This window comes from Salmo salar, chromosome 08 (genome assembly GCF_965601325.2).
Source record: "Salmo salar chromosome 08, fSalSal1, whole genome shotgun sequence".
Classification (NCBI taxonomy): Eukaryota; Metazoa; Chordata; class Actinopteri; order Salmoniformes; family Salmonidae; genus Salmo; species Salmo salar.
Window position 1 is genome coordinate 855001 of NC_138298.1, and position 17754 is coordinate 872754.

General features: G+C 40.9%; 33 non-coding genes across 33 annotated transcripts in view; all 33 read left to right on the forward strand.

Moving 5' to 3' along the window:
* LOC145853328 (5S ribosomal RNA) overlaps positions 1-115 on the forward strand; it is a 119-nt gene extending 4 nt beyond the window's left edge. The window contains exon 1 of the ribosomal RNA XR_014374517.1: positions 1-115. This exon is cut by the window's left edge and continues 4 nt beyond it. This is a non-coding gene — a ribosomal RNA (5S ribosomal RNA).
* Positions 116-524: 409 nt separating this feature from the next.
* LOC145853339 (5S ribosomal RNA) lies at positions 525-643 on the forward strand. Its single transcript, XR_014374518.1, has one exon. It is a non-coding gene; the product is annotated as a 5S ribosomal RNA (ribosomal RNA).
* A 409-nt stretch (positions 644-1052) lies between these two features.
* Positions 1053-1171, forward strand: LOC145884380 (5S ribosomal RNA). The gene has a single exon (XR_014395958.1). It is a non-coding gene; the product is annotated as a 5S ribosomal RNA (ribosomal RNA).
* Positions 1172-1310: 139 nt separating this feature from the next.
* LOC145853349 (5S ribosomal RNA) lies at positions 1311-1429 on the forward strand. The gene has a single exon (XR_014374519.1). It is a non-coding gene; the product is annotated as a 5S ribosomal RNA (ribosomal RNA).
* Positions 1430-1568: 139 nt separating this feature from the next.
* LOC145853359 (5S ribosomal RNA) lies at positions 1569-1687 on the forward strand. The gene has a single exon (XR_014374521.1). It is a non-coding gene; the product is annotated as a 5S ribosomal RNA (ribosomal RNA).
* A 409-nt stretch (positions 1688-2096) lies between these two features.
* Positions 2097-2215, forward strand: LOC145853370 (5S ribosomal RNA). Its single transcript, XR_014374522.1, has one exon. It is a non-coding gene; the product is annotated as a 5S ribosomal RNA (ribosomal RNA).
* Positions 2216-2354: 139 nt separating this feature from the next.
* On the forward strand, positions 2355-2473 carry LOC145853381 (5S ribosomal RNA). The gene has a single exon (XR_014374523.1). It is a non-coding gene; the product is annotated as a 5S ribosomal RNA (ribosomal RNA).
* A 409-nt stretch (positions 2474-2882) lies between these two features.
* LOC145853392 (5S ribosomal RNA) lies at positions 2883-3001 on the forward strand. Its single transcript, XR_014374524.1, has one exon. It is a non-coding gene; the product is annotated as a 5S ribosomal RNA (ribosomal RNA).
* Positions 3002-3140: 139 nt separating this feature from the next.
* Positions 3141-3259, forward strand: LOC145852646 (5S ribosomal RNA). The gene has a single exon (XR_014374448.1). It is a non-coding gene; the product is annotated as a 5S ribosomal RNA (ribosomal RNA).
* Positions 3260-3398: 139 nt separating this feature from the next.
* LOC145883068 (5S ribosomal RNA) lies at positions 3399-3517 on the forward strand. The gene has a single exon (XR_014394641.1). It is a non-coding gene; the product is annotated as a 5S ribosomal RNA (ribosomal RNA).
* Positions 3518-3656: 139 nt separating this feature from the next.
* Positions 3657-3775, forward strand: LOC145853403 (5S ribosomal RNA). The gene has a single exon (XR_014374525.1). It is a non-coding gene; the product is annotated as a 5S ribosomal RNA (ribosomal RNA).
* Positions 3776-4184: 409 nt separating this feature from the next.
* On the forward strand, positions 4185-4303 carry LOC145853414 (5S ribosomal RNA). The gene has a single exon (XR_014374526.1). It is a non-coding gene; the product is annotated as a 5S ribosomal RNA (ribosomal RNA).
* Positions 4304-4442: 139 nt separating this feature from the next.
* LOC145853425 (5S ribosomal RNA) lies at positions 4443-4561 on the forward strand. The gene has a single exon (XR_014374528.1). It is a non-coding gene; the product is annotated as a 5S ribosomal RNA (ribosomal RNA).
* A 139-nt stretch (positions 4562-4700) lies between these two features.
* On the forward strand, positions 4701-4819 carry LOC145853435 (5S ribosomal RNA). Its single transcript, XR_014374530.1, has one exon. It is a non-coding gene; the product is annotated as a 5S ribosomal RNA (ribosomal RNA).
* A 409-nt stretch (positions 4820-5228) lies between these two features.
* On the forward strand, positions 5229-5347 carry LOC123738125 (5S ribosomal RNA). The gene has a single exon (XR_006767417.1). It is a non-coding gene; the product is annotated as a 5S ribosomal RNA (ribosomal RNA).
* A 139-nt stretch (positions 5348-5486) lies between these two features.
* On the forward strand, positions 5487-5605 carry LOC123738176 (5S ribosomal RNA). The gene has a single exon (XR_014374531.1). It is a non-coding gene; the product is annotated as a 5S ribosomal RNA (ribosomal RNA).
* Positions 5606-6014: 409 nt separating this feature from the next.
* Positions 6015-6133, forward strand: LOC145853465 (5S ribosomal RNA). The gene has a single exon (XR_014374533.1). It is a non-coding gene; the product is annotated as a 5S ribosomal RNA (ribosomal RNA).
* Positions 6134-6272: 139 nt separating this feature from the next.
* LOC145853663 (5S ribosomal RNA) lies at positions 6273-6391 on the forward strand. Its single transcript, XR_014374562.1, has one exon. It is a non-coding gene; the product is annotated as a 5S ribosomal RNA (ribosomal RNA).
* Positions 6392-6530: 139 nt separating this feature from the next.
* LOC145853476 (5S ribosomal RNA) lies at positions 6531-6649 on the forward strand. Its single transcript, XR_014374534.1, has one exon. It is a non-coding gene; the product is annotated as a 5S ribosomal RNA (ribosomal RNA).
* A 139-nt stretch (positions 6650-6788) lies between these two features.
* On the forward strand, positions 6789-6907 carry LOC145853487 (5S ribosomal RNA). The gene has a single exon (XR_014374535.1). It is a non-coding gene; the product is annotated as a 5S ribosomal RNA (ribosomal RNA).
* Positions 6908-13163: 6256 nt separating this feature from the next.
* LOC145887200 (5S ribosomal RNA) lies at positions 13164-13282 on the forward strand. The gene has a single exon (XR_014398789.1). It is a non-coding gene; the product is annotated as a 5S ribosomal RNA (ribosomal RNA).
* Positions 13283-13691: 409 nt separating this feature from the next.
* On the forward strand, positions 13692-13810 carry LOC145883914 (5S ribosomal RNA). The gene has a single exon (XR_014395490.1). It is a non-coding gene; the product is annotated as a 5S ribosomal RNA (ribosomal RNA).
* A 139-nt stretch (positions 13811-13949) lies between these two features.
* LOC145883049 (5S ribosomal RNA) lies at positions 13950-14068 on the forward strand. Its single transcript, XR_014394622.1, has one exon. It is a non-coding gene; the product is annotated as a 5S ribosomal RNA (ribosomal RNA).
* Positions 14069-14207: 139 nt separating this feature from the next.
* LOC145882847 (5S ribosomal RNA) lies at positions 14208-14326 on the forward strand. Its single transcript, XR_014394417.1, has one exon. It is a non-coding gene; the product is annotated as a 5S ribosomal RNA (ribosomal RNA).
* A 139-nt stretch (positions 14327-14465) lies between these two features.
* Positions 14466-14584, forward strand: LOC145887201 (5S ribosomal RNA). The gene has a single exon (XR_014398790.1). It is a non-coding gene; the product is annotated as a 5S ribosomal RNA (ribosomal RNA).
* A 409-nt stretch (positions 14585-14993) lies between these two features.
* On the forward strand, positions 14994-15112 carry LOC145883061 (5S ribosomal RNA). Its single transcript, XR_014394634.1, has one exon. It is a non-coding gene; the product is annotated as a 5S ribosomal RNA (ribosomal RNA).
* A 139-nt stretch (positions 15113-15251) lies between these two features.
* LOC145853498 (5S ribosomal RNA) lies at positions 15252-15370 on the forward strand. Its single transcript, XR_014374536.1, has one exon. It is a non-coding gene; the product is annotated as a 5S ribosomal RNA (ribosomal RNA).
* A 409-nt stretch (positions 15371-15779) lies between these two features.
* Positions 15780-15898, forward strand: LOC145887203 (5S ribosomal RNA). Its single transcript, XR_014398792.1, has one exon. It is a non-coding gene; the product is annotated as a 5S ribosomal RNA (ribosomal RNA).
* Positions 15899-16307: 409 nt separating this feature from the next.
* On the forward strand, positions 16308-16426 carry LOC145883915 (5S ribosomal RNA). The gene has a single exon (XR_014395491.1). It is a non-coding gene; the product is annotated as a 5S ribosomal RNA (ribosomal RNA).
* A 139-nt stretch (positions 16427-16565) lies between these two features.
* LOC145883072 (5S ribosomal RNA) lies at positions 16566-16684 on the forward strand. The gene has a single exon (XR_014394645.1). It is a non-coding gene; the product is annotated as a 5S ribosomal RNA (ribosomal RNA).
* Positions 16685-16823: 139 nt separating this feature from the next.
* Positions 16824-16942, forward strand: LOC145886207 (5S ribosomal RNA). Its single transcript, XR_014397791.1, has one exon. It is a non-coding gene; the product is annotated as a 5S ribosomal RNA (ribosomal RNA).
* A 139-nt stretch (positions 16943-17081) lies between these two features.
* LOC145887204 (5S ribosomal RNA) lies at positions 17082-17200 on the forward strand. Its single transcript, XR_014398793.1, has one exon. It is a non-coding gene; the product is annotated as a 5S ribosomal RNA (ribosomal RNA).
* A 409-nt stretch (positions 17201-17609) lies between these two features.
* Positions 17610-17728, forward strand: LOC145883083 (5S ribosomal RNA). Its single transcript, XR_014394656.1, has one exon. It is a non-coding gene; the product is annotated as a 5S ribosomal RNA (ribosomal RNA).
* The last annotated feature ends 26 nt before the right edge of the window (positions 17729-17754 follow it).

Here is a 17754-nt window from a genome sequence, read left to right on the forward strand (position 1 = left end):
ACGGCCATACCAGCCTGGGTACGCCCGATCTCGTCTGATCTCGGAAGCTAAGCAGGGTCGGGCCTGGTTAGTACTTGGATGGGAGACCGCCTGGGAATACCAGGTGCTGTAAGCATTTTGTCCACGAGGGTGTGCTCTTGCACTATTTCATCAGCAACACTGCCTTGTAGTGAGCATTTAATGATGAATTGACTAAATGCAGCTTCCTGCCTTTTTAATAGGATCAAATTTCCTTGTGTTTTCAATTAGCATCTGCCTTGTATTTATAAGACAAACAAGAATATTGTTGCTGAATGCAGCTTGTGTGTGCTTTGTGCTCCTTTGCCCTGTTCAAATGATGAAAGGAAATAAAGTTTGTATTTTATCCAACTACCTGTGCTAAAAAGTGATGGGAACAGTGTTTGTAATTTCTTCTACTTTTTCAGTGACACAAAGTTCAAGCTGCTTATCTAATTGGTGAAAATGCAATGTCTGTTTATGACACTCACTTTGACTATATATGTTGTAGCAAGAGATTGTTTCTCGCTTACGGCCATACCAGCCTGGGTACGCCCGATCTCGTCTGATCTCGGAAGCTAAGCAGGGTCGGGCCTGGTTAGTACTTGGATGGGAGACCGCCTGGGAATACCAGGTGCTGTAAGCATTTTGTCCACGAGGGTGTGCTCTTGCACTATTTCATCAGCAACACTGCCTTGTAGTGAGCATTTAATGATGAATTGACTAAATGCAGCTTCCTGCCTTTTTAATAGGATCAAATTTCCTTGTGTTTTCAATTAGCATCTGCCTTGTATTTATAAGACAAACAAGAATATTGTTGCTGAATGCAGCTTGTGTGTGCTTTGTGCTCCTTTGCCCTGTTCAAATGATGAAAGGAAATAAAGTTTGTATTTTATCCAACTACCTGTGCTAAAAAGTGATGGGAACAGTGTTTGTAATTTCTTCTACTTTTTCAGTGACACAATGTTCAAGCTGCTTATCTAATTGGTGAAAATGCAATGTCTGTTTATGACACTCACTTTGACTATATATGTTGTAGCAAGAGATTGTTTCTCGCTTACGGCCATACCATCCTGGGTACGCCCGATCTCGTCTGATCTCGGAAGCTAAGCAGGGTCGGGCCTGGTTAGTACTTGGATGGGAGACCGCCTGGGAATACCAGGTGCTGTAAGCATTTTGTCCACGAGGGTGTGCTCTTGCACTATTTCATCAGCAACACTGCCTTGTATTAAGCATTTAATGATGAATTGACTAAATGTCTGTTTTATCAGACTCACTTTGACTATATATGTTGTAGCAAGAGATTGTTTCTCGCTTACGGCCATACCAGCCTGGGTACGCCCGATCTCGTCTGATCTCGGAAGCTAAGCAGGGTCGGGCCTGGTTAGTACTTGGATGGGAGACCGCCTGGGAATACCAGGTGCTGTAAGCATTTTGTCCACGAGGGTGTGCTCTTGCACTATTTCATCAGCAACACTGCCTTGTATTAAGCATTTAATGATGAATTGACTAAATGTCTGTTTTATCAGACTCACTTTGACTATATATGTTGTAGCAAGAGATTGTTTCTCGCTTACGGCCATACCAGCCTGGGTACGCCCGATCTCGTCTGATCTCGGAAGCTAAGCAGGGTCGGGCCTGGTTAGTACTTGGATGGGAGACCGCCTGGGAATACCAGGTGCTGTAAGCATTTTGTCCACGAGGGTGTGCTCTTGCACTATTTCATCAGCAACACTGCCTTGTAGTGAGCATTTAATGATGAATTGACTAAATGCAGCTTCCTGCCTTTTTAATAGGATCAAATTTCCTTGTGTTTTCAATTAGCATCTGCCTTGTATTTATAAGACAAACAAGAATATTGTTGCTGAATGCAGCTTGTGTGTGCTTTGTGCTCCTTTGCCCTGTTCAAATGATGAAAGGAAATAAAGTTTGTATTTTATCCAACTACCTGTGCTAAAAAGTGATGGGAACAGTGTTTGTAATTTCTTCTACTTTTTCAGTGACACAAAGTTCAAGCTGCTTATCTAATTGGTGAAAATGCAATGTCTGTTTATGACACTCACTTTGACTATATATGTTGTAGCAAGAGATTGTTTCTCGCTTACGGCCATACCAGCCTGGGTACGCCCGATCTCGTCTGATCTCGGAAGCTAAGCAGGGTCGGGCCTGGTTAGTACTTGGATGGGAGACCGCCTGGGAATACCAGGTGCTGTAAGCATTTTGTCCACGAGGGTGTGCTCTTGCACTATTTCATCAGCAACACTGCCTTGTATTAAGCATTTAATGATGAATTGACTAAATGTCTGTTTTATCAGACTCACTTTGACTATATATGTTGTAGCAAGAGATTGTTTCTCGCTTACGGCCATACCAGCCTGGGTACGCCCGATCTCGTCTGATCTCGGAAGCTAAGCAGGGTCGGGCCTGGTTAGTACTTGGATGGGAGACCGCCTGGGAATACCAGGTGCTGTAAGCATTTTGTCCACGAGGGTGTGCTCTTGCACTATTTCATCAGCAACACTGCCTTGTAGTGAGCATTTAATGATGAATTGACTAAATGCAGCTTCCTGCCTTTTTAATAGGATCAAATTTCCTTGTGTTTTCAATTAGCATCTGCCTTGTATTTATAAGACAAACAAGAATATTGTTGCTGAATGCAGCTTGTGTGTGCTTTGTGCTCCTTTGCCCTGTTCAAATGATGAAAGGAAATAAAGTGTGTATTTTATCCAACTACCTGTGCTAAAAAGTGATGGGAACAGTGTTTGTAATTTCTTCTACTTTTTCAGTGACACAAAGTTCAAGCTGCTTATCTAATTGGTGAAAATGCAATGTCTGTTTATGACACTCACTTTGACTATATATGTTGTAGCAAGAGATTGTTTCTCGCTTACGGCCATACCAGCCTGGGTACGCCCGATCTCGTCTGATCTCGGAAGCTAAGCAGGGTCGGGCCTGGTTAGTACTTGGATGGGAGACCGCCTGGGAATACCAGGTGCTGTAAGCATTTTGTCCACGAGGGTGTGCTCTTGCACTATTTCATCAGCAACACTGCCTTGTATTAAGCATTTAATGATGAATTGACTAAATGTCTGTTTTATCAGACTCACTTTGACTATATATGTTGTAGCAAGAGATTGTTACTCGCTTACGGCCATACCACCCTGGGTACGCCCGATCTCGTCTGATCTCGGAAGCTAAGCAGGGTCGGGCCTGGTTAGTACTTGGATGGGAGACCGCCTGGGAATACCAGGTGCTGTAAGCATTTTGTCCACGAGGGTGTGCTCTTGCACTATTTCATCAGCAACACTGCCTTGTATTAAGCATTTAATGATGAATTGACTAAATGTCTGTTTTATCAGACTCACTTTGACTATATATGTTGTAGCAAGAGATTGTTTCTCACTTACGGCCATACCAGCCTGGGTACGCCCGATCTCGTCTGATCTCGGAAGCTAAGCAGGGTCGGGCCTGGTTAGTACTTGGATGGGAGACCGCCTGGGAATACCAGGTGCTGTAAGCATTTTGTCCACGAGGGTGTGCTCTTGCACTATTTCATCAGCAACACTGCCTTGTATTAAGCATTTAATGATGAATTGACTAAATGTCTGTTTTATCAGACTCACTTTGACTATATATGTTGTAGCAAGAGATTGTTTCTCGCTTACGGCCATACCAGCCTGGGTACGCCCGATCTCGTCTGATCTCGGAAGCTAAGCAGGGTCGGGCCTGGTTAGTACTTGGATGGGAGACCGCCTGGGAATACCAGGTGCTGTAAGCATTTTGTCCACGAGGGTGTGCTCTTGCACTATTTCATCAGCAACACTGCCTTGTAGTGAGCATTTAATGATGAATTGACTAAATGCAGCTTCCTGCCTTTTTAATAGGATCAAATTTCCTTGTGTTTTCAATTAGCATCTGCCTTGTATTTATAAGACAAACAAGAATATTGTTGCTGAATGCAGCTTGTGTGTGCTTTGTGCTCCTTTGCCCTGTTCAAATGATGAAAGGAAATAAAGTTTGTATTTTATCCAACTACCTGTGCTAAAAAGTGATGGGAACAGTGTTTGTAATTTCTTCTACTTTTTCAGTGACACAAAGTTCAAGCTGCTTATCTAATTGGTGAAAATGCAATGTCTGTTTATGACACTCACTTTGACTATATATGTTGTAGCAAGAGATTGTTTCTCGCTTACGGCCATACCAGCCTGGGTACGCCCGATCTCGTCTGATCTCGGAAGCTAAGCAGGGTCGGGCCTGGTTAGTACTTGGATGGGAGACCGCCTGGGAATACCAGGTGCTGTAAGCATTTTGTCCACGAGGGTGTGCTCTTGCACTATTTCATCAGCAACACTGCCTTGTATTAAGCATTTAATGATGAATTGACTAAATTTCTGTTTTATCAGACTCACTTTGACTATATATGTTGTAGCAAGAGATTGTTTCTCGCTTACGGCCATACCAGCCTGGGTACGCCCGATCTCGTCTGATCTCGGAAGCTAAGCAGGGTCGGGCCTGGTTAGTACTTGGATGGGAGACCGCCTGGGAATACCAGGTGCTGTAAGCATTTTGTCCACGAGGGTGTGCTCTTGCACTATTTCATCAGCAACACTGCCTTGTATTAAGCATTTAATGATGAATTGACTAAATGTCTGTTTTATCAGATTCACTTTGACTATATATGTTGTAGCAAGAGATTGTTTCTCGCTTACGGCCATACCAGCCTGGGTACGCCCGATCTCGTCTGATCTCGGAAGCTAAGCAGGGTCGGGCCTGGTTAGTACTTGGATGGGAGACCGCCTGGGAATACCAGGTGCTGTAAGCATTTTGTCCACGAGGGTGTGCCCCTGCACTATTTCATCAGCAACACTGCCTTGTAGTAAGCATTTAATGATGAATTGACTAAATGCAGCTTCCTGCCTTTTTAATAGGATCAAATTTCCTTGTGTTTTCAATTAGCATCTGCCTTGTATTTATAAGGCAAACAAGAATATTGTTGCTGAATGCAGCTTGTGTGTGCTTTGTGCTCCTTTGCCCTGTTCAAATGATGAAAGGAAATAAAGTTTGTATTTTATCCAACTACCTGTGCTAAAAGGTGATGGGAACAGTGTTTGTAATTTCTTCTACTTTTTCAGTGACACAAAGTTCAAGCTGCTTATCTAATTGGTGAAAATGCAATGTCTGTTTATCACACTCACTTTGACTATATATGTTGTAGCAAGAGATTGTTTCTTGCTTACGGCCATACCAGCCTGGGTACGCCCGATCTCGTCTGATCTCGGAAGCTAAGCAGGGTCGGGCCTGGTTAGTACTTGGATGGGAGACCGCCTGGGAATACCAGGTGCTGTAAGCATTTTGTCCACGAGGGTGTGCTCTTGCACTATTTCATCAGCAACACTGCCTTGTATTAAGCATTTAATGATGAATTGACTAAATGTCTGTTTTATCAGACTCACTTTGACTATATATGTTGTAGCAAGAGATTGTTTCTCGCTTACGGCCATACCAGCCTGGGTACGCCCGATCTCGTCTGATCTCGGAAGCTAAGCAGGGTCGGGCCTGGTTAGTACTTGGATGGGAGACCGCCTGGGAATACCAGGTGCTGTAAGCATTTTGTCCACGAGGGTGTGCTCTTGCACTATTTCATCAGCAACACTGCCTTGTAGTGAGCATTTAATGATGAATTGACTAAATGCAGCTTCCTGCCTTTTTAATAGGATCAAATTTCCTTGTGTTTTCAATTAGCATCTGCCTTGTATTTATAAGACAAACAAGAATATTGTTGCTGAATGCAGCTTGTGTGTGCTTTGTGCTCCTTTGCCCTGTTCAAATGATGAAAGGAAATAAAGTGTGTATTTTATCCAACTACCTGTGCTAAAAAGTGATGGGAACAGTGTTTGTAATTTCTTCTACTTTTTCAGTGACACAAAGTTCAAGCTGCTTATCTAATTGGTGAAAATGCAATGTCTGTTTATGACACTCACTTTGACTATATATGTTGTAGCAAGAGATTGTTTCTCGCTTACGGCCATACCAGCCTGGGTACGCCCGATCTCGTCTGATCTCGGAAGCTAAGCAGGGTCGGGCCTGGTTAGTACTTGGATGGGAGACCGCCTGGGAATACCAGGTGCTGTAAGCATTTTGTCCACGAGGGTGTGCTCTTGCACTATTTCATCAGCAACACTGCCTTGTATTAAGCATTTAATGATGAATTGACTAAATGTCTGTTTTATCAGACTCACTTTGACTATATATGTTGTAGCAAGAGATTGTTACTCGCTTACGGCCATACCACCCTGGGTACGCCCGATCTCGTCTGATCTCGGAAGCTAAGCAGGGTCGGGCCTGGTTAGTACTTGGATGGGAGACCGCCTGGGAATACCAGGTGCTGTAAGCATTTTGTCCACGAGGGTGTGCTCTTGCACTATTTCATCAGCAACACTGCCTTGTATTAAGCATTTAATGATGAATTGACTAAATGTCTGTTTTATCAGACTCACTTTGACTATATATGTTGTAGCAAGAGATTGTTTCTCGCTTACGGCCATACCAGCCTGGGTACGCCCGATCTCGTCTGATCTCGGAAGCTAAGCAGGGTCGGGCCTGGTTAGTACTTGGATGGGAGACCGCCTGGGAATACCAGGTGCTGTAAGCATTTTGTCCACGAGGGTGTGCTCTTGCACTATTTCATCAGCAACACTGCCTTGTATTAAGCATTTAATGATGAATTGACTAAATGTCTGTTTTATCAGACTCACTTTGACTATATATGTTGTAGCAAGAGATTGTTTCTCGCTTACGGCCATACCAGCCTGGGTACGCCCGATCTCGTCTGATCTCGGAAGCTAAGCAGGGTCGGGCCTGGTTAGTACTTGGATGGGAGACCGCCTGGGAATACCAGGTGCTGTAAGCATTTTGTCCACGAGGGTGTGCTCTTGCACTATTTCATCAGCAACACTGCCTTGTAGTGAGCATTTAATGATGAATTGACTAAATGCAGCTTCCTGCCTTTTTAATAGGATCAAATTTCCTTGTGTTTTCAATTAGCATCTGCCTTGTATTTATAAGACAAACAAGAATATTGTTGCTGAATGCAGCTTGTGTGTGCTTTGTGCTCCTTTGCCCTGTTCAAATGATGAAAGGAAATAAAGTTTGTATTTTATCCAACTACCTGTGCTAAAAAGTGATGGGAACAGTGTTTGTAATTTCTTCTACTTTTTCAGTGACACAAAGTTCAAGCTGCTTATCTAATTGGTGAAAATGCAATGTCTGTTTATGACACTCACTTTGACTATATATGTTGTAGCAAGAGATTGTTTCTCGCTTACGGCCATACCAGCCTGGGGGCGCTAATCCTTGATTGGAGAAGTGACGACAGGTGCGAGTAATTGAGCTGTGAGTGTTTGCTTGAGAGTGTTTGCTCGAGAGCTATTTTCGTTTCTTTTTTTGGTTTTTGCAATATAATTTATTGTTTTTTTATTTGGATAGTTTTTAGTTTTGTTTAGTTTTCCCCCCCTGCAGTTTTGCTGCCTGGGGGAGGTTTTTTCGCTTTCATTTTTGATTTACAATGACGGACAACATGGCAACGACAAACGGAACGGACAAAGACAACGAAAATGCGCAACGGAAGGAAAACGAAAATAAAGAAGGAATGAAATATGGCAAAGAATACACGGTGGCAATTGAGTTGGTGGGAGAAGAAAAGATGACGACGATGGAATTACTGCGAGCAATTAAGGAGATGTGTGGAGAGGTGGTGGGATGCCGAATGAAAGGCGAGAAGAAGTATGAAATTACGATGAAAAACGGAAAAGGTAAAGAACGGCTAATGGACGGTTTAAGGATAAAGGACACCAGGATTATGGCGAGAGATGTGAATGTAAATGAATTGGTGGTGTCTTTTATGAATCTCCCGGTATACATCGAAGACAAAGTTATACTGGACAAGCTGAGTAGCTGGGGAGTAACGGCCGTCTCGGAGATAAGGAGGAGAGTTTGGCCTGGAACGGAGGTGGTTGACGGAACACGGTTTTGTAAAGTTAAATTTACGGAAAAAGTAAAATCATTGCCATATTCCACAAAAATTGAGACGCTGGAAGGAGCTGAATACTTCAGGGTGATCCATGACAAGCAGGTCAGAGTTTGTCGATTGTGCATACAACCTGGGCACATAGTTAAAGATTGCCCTGAATTCAAGTGTTTCAAGTGCGGCAATCAAGGCCATTATGCGAGAGAGTGTGTCGGAGAGAAGGAAAGGAATGTTTGTGGAAGATGCAGAAAGAGATTGGCGGAGTGCAACTGTGGAGAAGTTATGACTGAAGAGGGGAGTCAAGTACTATTCGAGGAAGCAGTTGTATCATCGCAAGAAGGAGAAGAAGATGGAGGAGAGGACGTGGTGGAAGGTGGAGAGACGGAGGAAGGAAGAAGGGAGAAGAAAGAAGACCAGAAGATTAACGAAATTGGGAGCAGTATGGATTCGGAAATAAGAAGATGGAGTTTTCAGGAGGAGAGGGGAAGTGGATTGGGGGGAAGCACGGGGGACTCACGGGTTTTGGGGGAAAGCACAGCACAAACAAGTACCTCGGGGGGTGAAGAAATGGAGAGGGTCTTAAGTTTAATGACAATAACAGAGACGGGTATGAACACGGGGAGCACAACGACTACTACACGTGAGACGGAGATGAACATTCCAGAAACGGCGGAGAACACGGGGAGCACAACGAACATTCCAGAATCGGCGATGAACACGGGGAGCACAACGAGCATTCCAGAATCGGCGATGAACACGGGGAGCACAACGGATGAGGGTGTAAAGAAGAAAAGTTGGCTGGATGAAATGGACTTGGAGGAGATATCGGACTCGGATGATGGGGAAAAATTTGAAAGAATGAGAGGAGGATACAGGAAGAGGAAAGCAGCGGAGGGGGGGGAGAGAAAGGGTGGAAGAGGAAAGAAACTGGATAAAAGGTAGAGGATAATGAAATTATATTTTATAATTTTATTATTTATTAGTATGGTAACAATAATGTCGATAAATGCGAATGGGTTGAGAACAATAGGAAAATTTAATAGAATAGTACACATAAAGAATTCTGATATTTTATGTATTCAAGAGACGCACTGGGATAATATGTGTGTTTTAGAAATTCAGAAAATATGGAGGGATTTTATTTATGTAAACAATGGTAGGGGGAATTCATGTGGGGTTGCAATTTTAATAAGGAAGGATGTAGTAGAAAATGTGAAGAAGATATATAATGATAATAATGGGAGGATTTTAATTTTAGATTTTGAATATATGAGTAGGGTTTTTAGGATTATAAATATTTATGCGCCGAATAATGAAATAGAGAGAAGGAATTTATTTTTAGAATTAGCGAAATGGTGCAAGGGAAACTGTATTTTAGTTGGGGATTTTAATGTAAAAATGGATAGACTAGATATGACAAGGGGAGCTATTTTTAGAAGTGACGTATCTAGGGGGGTTTTAAGGAAGATGATGGTTGAAAACAATTTAATTGATATATGGAGGGAGGAGAATCCGAATAAGAGAGAATTTTCTAGAAGGCAGGTGGTTTTAGGGGAATTGAAACAGACACGGATAGATTTGGTTTTAGTAAATGAAGGGTTAAGGAATTTTATGAATGATATTAAATATATTTTTACAACTTTTAGTGATCATGCTGGGTTAACATTTTCGGTGGGGTTAGATAAGGAAAGGAAAGGGGGGGGAATATGGTGTATGAATGCAGGGTATCTAGGTGATGAGGAATACGGGAAACAACTTAAATCTTTGATAGAACATGAAATGGAGGATAAGCAAAAAGGGAATGATAAGTGCAAGTGGTGGGAAAATGTTAAAGAAAAAATAAAAGTTTTTAGTATTAGATATGCAAGGAAGCAGAGGAGTAGGATGACAAGAGCAGAAAATTATTTAAGAACAAAATTGAATGAAGAAATGAAGAAATGTGATAGTGATCCTGATTATACTATTGAAAAGTTTTTAGATTTAAAAGAAAAATTGAGCAAATGTGAAATAGATAAGTGTAAGGGTGCAATTATAAGAAGTAGGGCAAAATATGTTTTAGAAGGGGAGAAATGTACGTCGTTTTTTCTTGGTTTAGAGAAAACTAAACAGATGAAATCATATATTAGTGAGATTGAAAATGTAAAGGGTGAAGTAGTAAATGATTATGTGGAGATATTAGAAACGGTACAGAATTTTTATAAGGATTTATTTAAGAAAGGGGAGGTGGATGAGGGGTGTGTAAAAGAGATTTTAAGTAGTGTTGATGTGCAAATTGGTGTTGAGGATAAGCAAATGTGTGATAGGAAGATAACAATGGATGAAGTGAAAGATGCAATTAAGGGTTTACAAATAAATAAAAGTCCTGGAGTAGATGGACTAATTGCAGAGTTTTATAAAATGTATGAAAGTATTTTAGCACCTATTTTATTAGAAGTATATCAATATATGGAAGACAATAATACTGTTTCAGATTCCATGGTGACAGGGCTGATATCGATTTTATATAAAAATAAGGGGAGTAAATTGAAATTAGAAAATTATAGGCCAATTAGTTTATTAAACTCAGATTATAAGATTTTAGCTAAGATACTGGCAAATAGGATGAAGATGGTTTTAAATGATATTATAGCACCTACACAAAATTATACTGTGCCTGGAAGAGATATAGCAGATACCATAACTACACTTAGAGATGTGATAAATAAAATGAATAGCGATAAGATAGGGGGAATTGTTTTAAGTATAGATTTTAATAAAGCTTTTGACAGGGTGGAACATGATTTTATGTTTAGGGTACTGGAAAAGTATGGGTTTGGAAATGGAATTATAAGATGGATAAAATTATTATATAGAAAGGCTAAAAGTAGGGTTAAATGTAATGGGATTTTAACAGATTCTTTTATTCTTGAGAGATCAGTGAGACAGGGGTGCCCTTTATCAGCTTTATTGTTTGTTTTATCGGTAGAACCCTTAGCGGCATACCTTAAAAAAGATCATTTTATAAATTGTGTAGAGACTCCGCAAGGAGGTTTTAGTTTAATTCATCAATATGCAGACGATACCACAATTACAGTCAGAGATGAGGGAAGTGTTAAAAGGGTGATGGAGTGTTTTAAAGTATATGAGAAAGCCTCAGGAGCTAAAGTGAATATGGAGAAGTCAGTAATAATGTATGTTGGGAAGAATAATGAGGGGACTTTTCCTTTTAAGGTGGTAAATGATTATTTTAAGGTGTTAGGTGTGTTTTTAGGGGTGAAGGAACAAGAAGCTAGGGATCTGACATGGAGTGGGGTTATAAACAAAGTTAGGAAGGTAGTAAATATGTGGAGGGGGAGGGCTTTGAAATTAAAAGGGAAAGTAATTGTTGTAAATTCCTTGCTGATGTCAATTTTTATTCATGTCATGAACGTTTTAGATGTACCAGAATGGGTTTTATCTGAAATGAATATGATTTTAGTTGATTTTTTATGGGATGGGAAAGGAGCGAAAATTTCTTTTAAAACATTGATTGCAGGTTATGAGGAGGGGGGTTTGAAGTTGGTGGATTTAAATGTAAGGAAAAAAGCAATTAGAGTTAAAATGGTACGGAAATATTTATATGGTGAACTAGATTATGGATGGAAAAGATTTTTTAAGGAGTATTTGCAGGAGGTTGGGAGGATGGGGGACAATGGTTTATTGATGTGCATGAAAAAAGAAATGTTAAGTAATATACCATTGTTTTATAGAGAAGTGTTTGAAGCTTGGGGGGAGTTTTTACCAAATATTTATTATGAGTGTACCATTTTAGACAATATTTTAAATCAGCCAATTTTCTTAAATCCCAAGATACAATATAATAATAAGATGTTGTTTTGTAAATATTTTATGAGGGCTGGGATGAGACAGATTGGGGATATTTTATACGAGGTCATTCCAGGGTTCCTTACTGTACAAGCGATTTATGATAATGTTTGTGAAGTGGAAGATGAAATAAGCAAAACTACAGTAGATAATATGTATAAGAGAATTTTAGGGTGTATTCCTGAAGAATGGGTGCTTTTAATAAATACAGAGGTGGTTGAGAGAGCTAAGGGTTTACCGGTTTTATATTATGAAAGTAATGGGGAGAAACATGTTTTATCAGGTTTGAAAGTTAAAAAGATTTATGAAAAATGTATTTTAAGAGAGATAAAAGCTCCTGCTTCAGAAAAAGTGTGGTCTAGGGTATTTGTAAATATAGATGTAAAATCAATATGGAAGAATGTCAATGTCAAATATAATTCTATAGAATGTGAAGATAATGATTTTAAATTGAAACATAATAGGATTTTTACGAACGTGGTTTTACATCAAATAAATAGAGACATTAAAAGAGAATGTGATATTTGTGGTACGGAGGTGGAAAATTTTATGCACTTTTTTATTGAATGTAGTAGATTACAAGGGTTTCATGAGTTTATAAAGGGGCTTTTAGAACAACATTGGGGAGAAGATATTGTAAATGGGATTGAGTGGAGGAGGTTGTTTCTATTTGGTATAAATGGAAAAAGCAAAGTTTTTAATATTAATTTGATGAATTTTGTTCTTAGCCATGCTAGATACGCTGTAAGACAAAGAAGGAATTTAGGACATTATGAAGGGAAAATTGTGAGTGTGGAGGTTTTATTTAAAAGTATTTTAGAGAAAGATATTGAACTAATATATAAATATGGAGGATGTAATTTTGAAAAACTGTTTGTGTGGGGGAGCACTTTTATCGAAATTGATCAAAATGGAAAACTTGCTTTTAATTATTAATTGGTTTTATTTTCTTTTCTTTTTTGATTTTGTAAAAGGATGAATTGTTCATCCTTTTTTATTATTATTGTTTGAATATTGTAAATATTATGTGTTTTTTCATAATAAAAGATAAAAAAAAAAAAGTACGCCCGATCTCGTCTGATCTCGGAAGCTAAGCAGGGTCGGGCCTGGTTAGTACTTGGATGGGAGACCGCCTGGGAATACCAGGTGCTGTAAGCATTTTGTCCACGAGGGTGTGCTCTTGCACTATTTCATCAGCAACACTGCCTTGTATTAAGCATTTAATGATGAATTGACTAAATGTCTGTTTTATCAGACTCACTTTGACTATATATGTTGTAGCAAGAGATTGTTTCTCGCTTACGGCCATACCAGCCTGGGTACGCCCGATCTCGTCTGATCTCGGAAGCTAAGCAGGGTCGGGCCTGGTTAGTACTTGGATGGGAGACAGCCTGGGAATACCAGGTGCTGTAAGCATTTTGTCCACGAGGGTGTGCCCCTGCACTATTTCATCAGCAACACTGCCTTGTAGTAAGCATTTAATGATGAATTGACTAAATGCAGCTTCCTGCCTTTTTAATAGGATCAAATTTCCTTGTGTTTTCAATTAGCATCTGCCTTGTATTTATAAGACAAACAAGAATATTGTTGCTGAATGCAGCTTGTGTGTGCTTTGTGCTCCTTTGCCCTGTTCAAATGATGAAAGGAAATAAAGTTTGTATTTTATCCAACTACCTGTGCTAAAAAGTGATGGGAACAGTGTTTGTAATTTCTTCTACTTTTTCAGTGACACAAAGTTCAAGCTGCTTATCTAATTGGTGAAAATGCAATGTCTGTTTATCACACTCACTTTGACTATATATGTTGTAGCAAGAGATTGTTTCTCGCTTACGGCCATACCAGCCTGGGTACGCCCGATCTCGTCTGATCTCGGAAGCTAAGCAGGGTCGGGCCTGGTTAGTACTTGGATGGGAGACCGCCTGGGAATACCAGGTGCTGTATGCATTTTGTCCACGAGGGTGTGCTCTTGCACTATTTCATCAGCAACACTGCCTTGTATTAAGCATTTAATGATGAATTGACTAAATGTCTGTTTTATCAGACTCACTTTGACTATATATGTTGTAGCAAGAGATTGTTTCTCGCTTACGGCCATACCAGCCTGAGTACGCCCGATCTCGTCTGATCTCGGAAGCTAAGCAGGGTCGGGCCTGGTTAGTACTTGGATGGGAGACCGCCTGGGAATACCAGGTGCTGTAAGCATTTTGTCCACGAGGGTGTGCTCTTGCACTATTTCATCAGCAACACTGCCTTGTATTAAGCATTTAATGATGAATTGACTAAATGTCTGTTTTATCAGACTCACTTTGACTATATATGTTGTAGCAAGAGATTGTTTCTCGCTTACGGCCATACCAGCCTGGGTACGCCTGATCTCGTCTGATCTCGGAAGCTAAGCAGGGTCGGGCCTGGTTAGTACTTGGATGGGAGACCGCCTGGGAATACCAGGTGCTGTAAGCATTTTGTCCACGAGGGTGTGCTCTTGCACTATTTCATCAGCAACACTGCCTTGTATTAAGCATTTAATGATGAATTGACCAAATGTCTGTTTTATCAGACTCACTTTGACTATATATGTTGTAGCAAGAGATTGTTTCTCGCTTACGGCCATACCAGCCTGGGTACGCCCGATCTCGTCTGATCTCGGAAGCTAAGCAGGGTCGGGCCTGGTTAGTACTTGGATGGGAGACAGCCTGGGAATACCAGGTGCTGTAAGCATTTTGTCCACGAGGGTGTGCCCCTGCACTATTTCATCAGCAACACTGCCTTGTAGTAAGCATTTAATGATGAATTGACTAAATGCAGCTTCCTGCCTTTTTAATAGGATCAAATTTCCTTGTGTTTTCAATTAGCATCTGCCTTGTATTTATAAGACAAACAAGAATATTGTTGCTGAATGCAGCTTGTGTGTGCTTTGTGCTCCTTTGCCCTGTTCAAATGATGAAAGGAAATAAAGTTTGTATTTTATCCAACTACCTGTGCTAAAAAGTGATGGGAACAGTGTTTGTAATTTCTTCTACTTTTTCAGTGACACAAAGTTCAAGCTGCTTATCTAATTGGTGAAAATGCAATGTCTGTTTATCACACTCACTTTGACTATATATGTTGTAGCAAGAGATTGTTTCTCGCTTACGGCCATACCAGCCTGAGTACGCCCGATCTCGTCTGATCTCGGAAGCTAAGCAGGGTCGGGCCTGGTTAGTACTTGGATGGGAGACCGCCTGGGAATACCAGGTGCTGTAAGCATCTTGTCCACGAGGGTGTGCTCTTGCACTATTTCATCAGCAACACTGCCTTGTATTAAGCATTTAATGATGAATTGACTAAATGTCTGTTTTATCAGATTCACTTTGACTATATATGTTGTAGCAAGAGATTGTTTCTCGCTTACGGCCATACCAGCCTGGGTACGCCCGATCTCGTCTGATCTCGGAAGCTAAGCAGGGTCGGGCCTGGTTAGTACTTGGATGGGAGACCGCCTGGGAATACCAGGTGCTGTAAGCATTTTGTCCACGAGGGTGTGCCCCTGCACTATTTCATCAGCAACACTGCCTTGTAGTAAGCATTTAATGATGAATTGACTAAATGCAGCTTCCTGCCTTTTTAATAGGATCAAATTTCCTTGTGTTTTCAATTAGCATCTGCCTTGTATTTATAAGACAAACAAGAATATTGTTGCTGAATGCAGCTTGTGTGTGCTTTGTGCTCCTTTGCCCTGTTCAAATGATGAAAGGAAATAAAGTTTGTATTTTATCCAACTACCTGTGCTAAAAAGTGATGGGAACAGTGTTTGTAATTTCTTCTACTTTTTCAGTGACACAAAGTTCAAGCTGCTTATCTAATTGGTGAAAATGCAATGTCTGTTTATCACACTCACTTTGACTATATATGTTGTAGCAAGAGATTTTTTCTCGCTTACGGCCATACCAGCCTGGGTACGCCCGATCTCGTCTGATCTCGGAAGCTAAGCAGGGTCGGGCCTGGTTAGTACTTGGATGGGAGACAGCCTGGGAATACCAGGTGCTGTAAGCATTTTGTCCACGAGGGTGTGCCCCTGCACTATTTCATCAGCAACACTGCCTTGTAGTAAGCATTTAATGATGAATTGACTAAATGCAGCTTCCTGCCTTTTTAATAGGATCAAATTTCCTTGTGTTTTCAATTAGCATCTGCCTTGTATTTATAAGACAAACAAGAATATTGTTGCTGAATGCAGCTTGTGTGTGCTTTGTGCTCCTTTGCCCTGTTCAAATGATGAAAGGAAATAAAGTTTGTATTTTATCCAACTACCTGTGCTAAAAAGTGATGGGAACAGTGTTTGTAATTTCTTCTACTTTTTCAGTGACACAAAGTTCAAGCTGCTTATCTAATTGGTGAAAATGCAATGTCTGTTTATCACACTCACTTTGACTATATATGTTGTAGCAAGAGATTTTTTCTCGCTTACGGCCATACCAGCCTGGGTACGCCCGATCTCGTCTGATCTCGGAAGCTAAGCAGGGTCGGGCCTGGTTAGTACTTGGATGGGAGACCGCCTGGGAATACCAGGTGCTGTATGCATTTTGTCCACGAGGGTGTGCTCTTGCACTATTTCATCAGCAACACTGCCTTGTATTAAGCATTTAATGATGAATTGACTAAATGTCTGTTTTATCAGACTCACTTTGACTATATATGTTGTAGCAAGAGATTGTTTCTCGCTTACGGCCATACCAGCCTGAGTACGCCCGATCTCGTCTGATCTCGGAAGCTAAGCAGGGTCGGGCCTGGTTAGTACTTGGATGGGAGACCGCCTGGGAATACCAGGTGCTGTAAGCATTTTGTCCACGAGGGTGTGCTCTTGCACTATTTCATCAGCAACACTGCCTTGTATTAAGCATTTAATGATGAATTGACTAAATGTCTGTTTTATCAGACTCACTTTGACTATATATGTTGTAGCAAGAGATTGTTTCTCGCTTACGGCCATACCAGCCTGGGTACGCCTGATCTCGTCTGATCTCGGAAGCTAAGCAGGGTCGGGCCTGGTTAGTACTTGGATGGGAGACCGCCTGGGAATACCAGGTGCTGTTAGCATTTTGTCCACGAGGGTGTGCTCTTGCACTATTTCATCAGCAACACTGCCTTGTATTAAGCATTTAATGATGAATTGACCAAATGTCTGTTTTATCAGACTCACTTTGACTATATATGTTGTAGCAAGAGATTGTTTCTCGCTTACGGCCATACCAGCCTGGGTACGCCCGATCTCGTCTGATCTCGGAAGCTAAGCAGGGTCGGGCCTGGTTAGTACTTGGATGGGAGACAGCCTGGGAATACCAGGTGCTGTAAGCATTTTGTCCACGAGGGTGTGCCCCTGCACTATTTCATCAGCAACACTGCCTTGTAGTAAGCATTTAATGATGAATTGACTAAATGCAGCTTCCTGCCTTTTTAATAGGATCAAATTTCCTTGTGTTTTCAATTAGCATCTGCCTTGTATTTATAAGACAAACAAGAATATTGTTGCTGAATGCAGCTTGTGTGTGCTTTGTGCTCCTTTGCCCTGTTCAAATGATGAAAGGAAATAAAGTTTGTATTTTATCCAACTACCTGTGCTAAAAAGTGATGGGAACAGTGTTTGTAATTTCTTCTACTTTTTCAGTGACACAAAGTTCAAGCTGCTTATCTAATTGGTGAAAATGCAATGTCTGTTTATCACACTCACTTTGACTATATATGTTGTAGCAAGAGATTGTTTCTCGCTTACGGCCATACCAGCCTGAGTACGCCCGATCTCGTCTGATCTCGGAAGCTAAGCAGGGTCGGGCCTGGTTAGTACTTGGATGGGAGACCGCCTGGGAATACCAGGTGCTGTAAGCATCTTGTCCACGAGGGTGTGCTCTTGC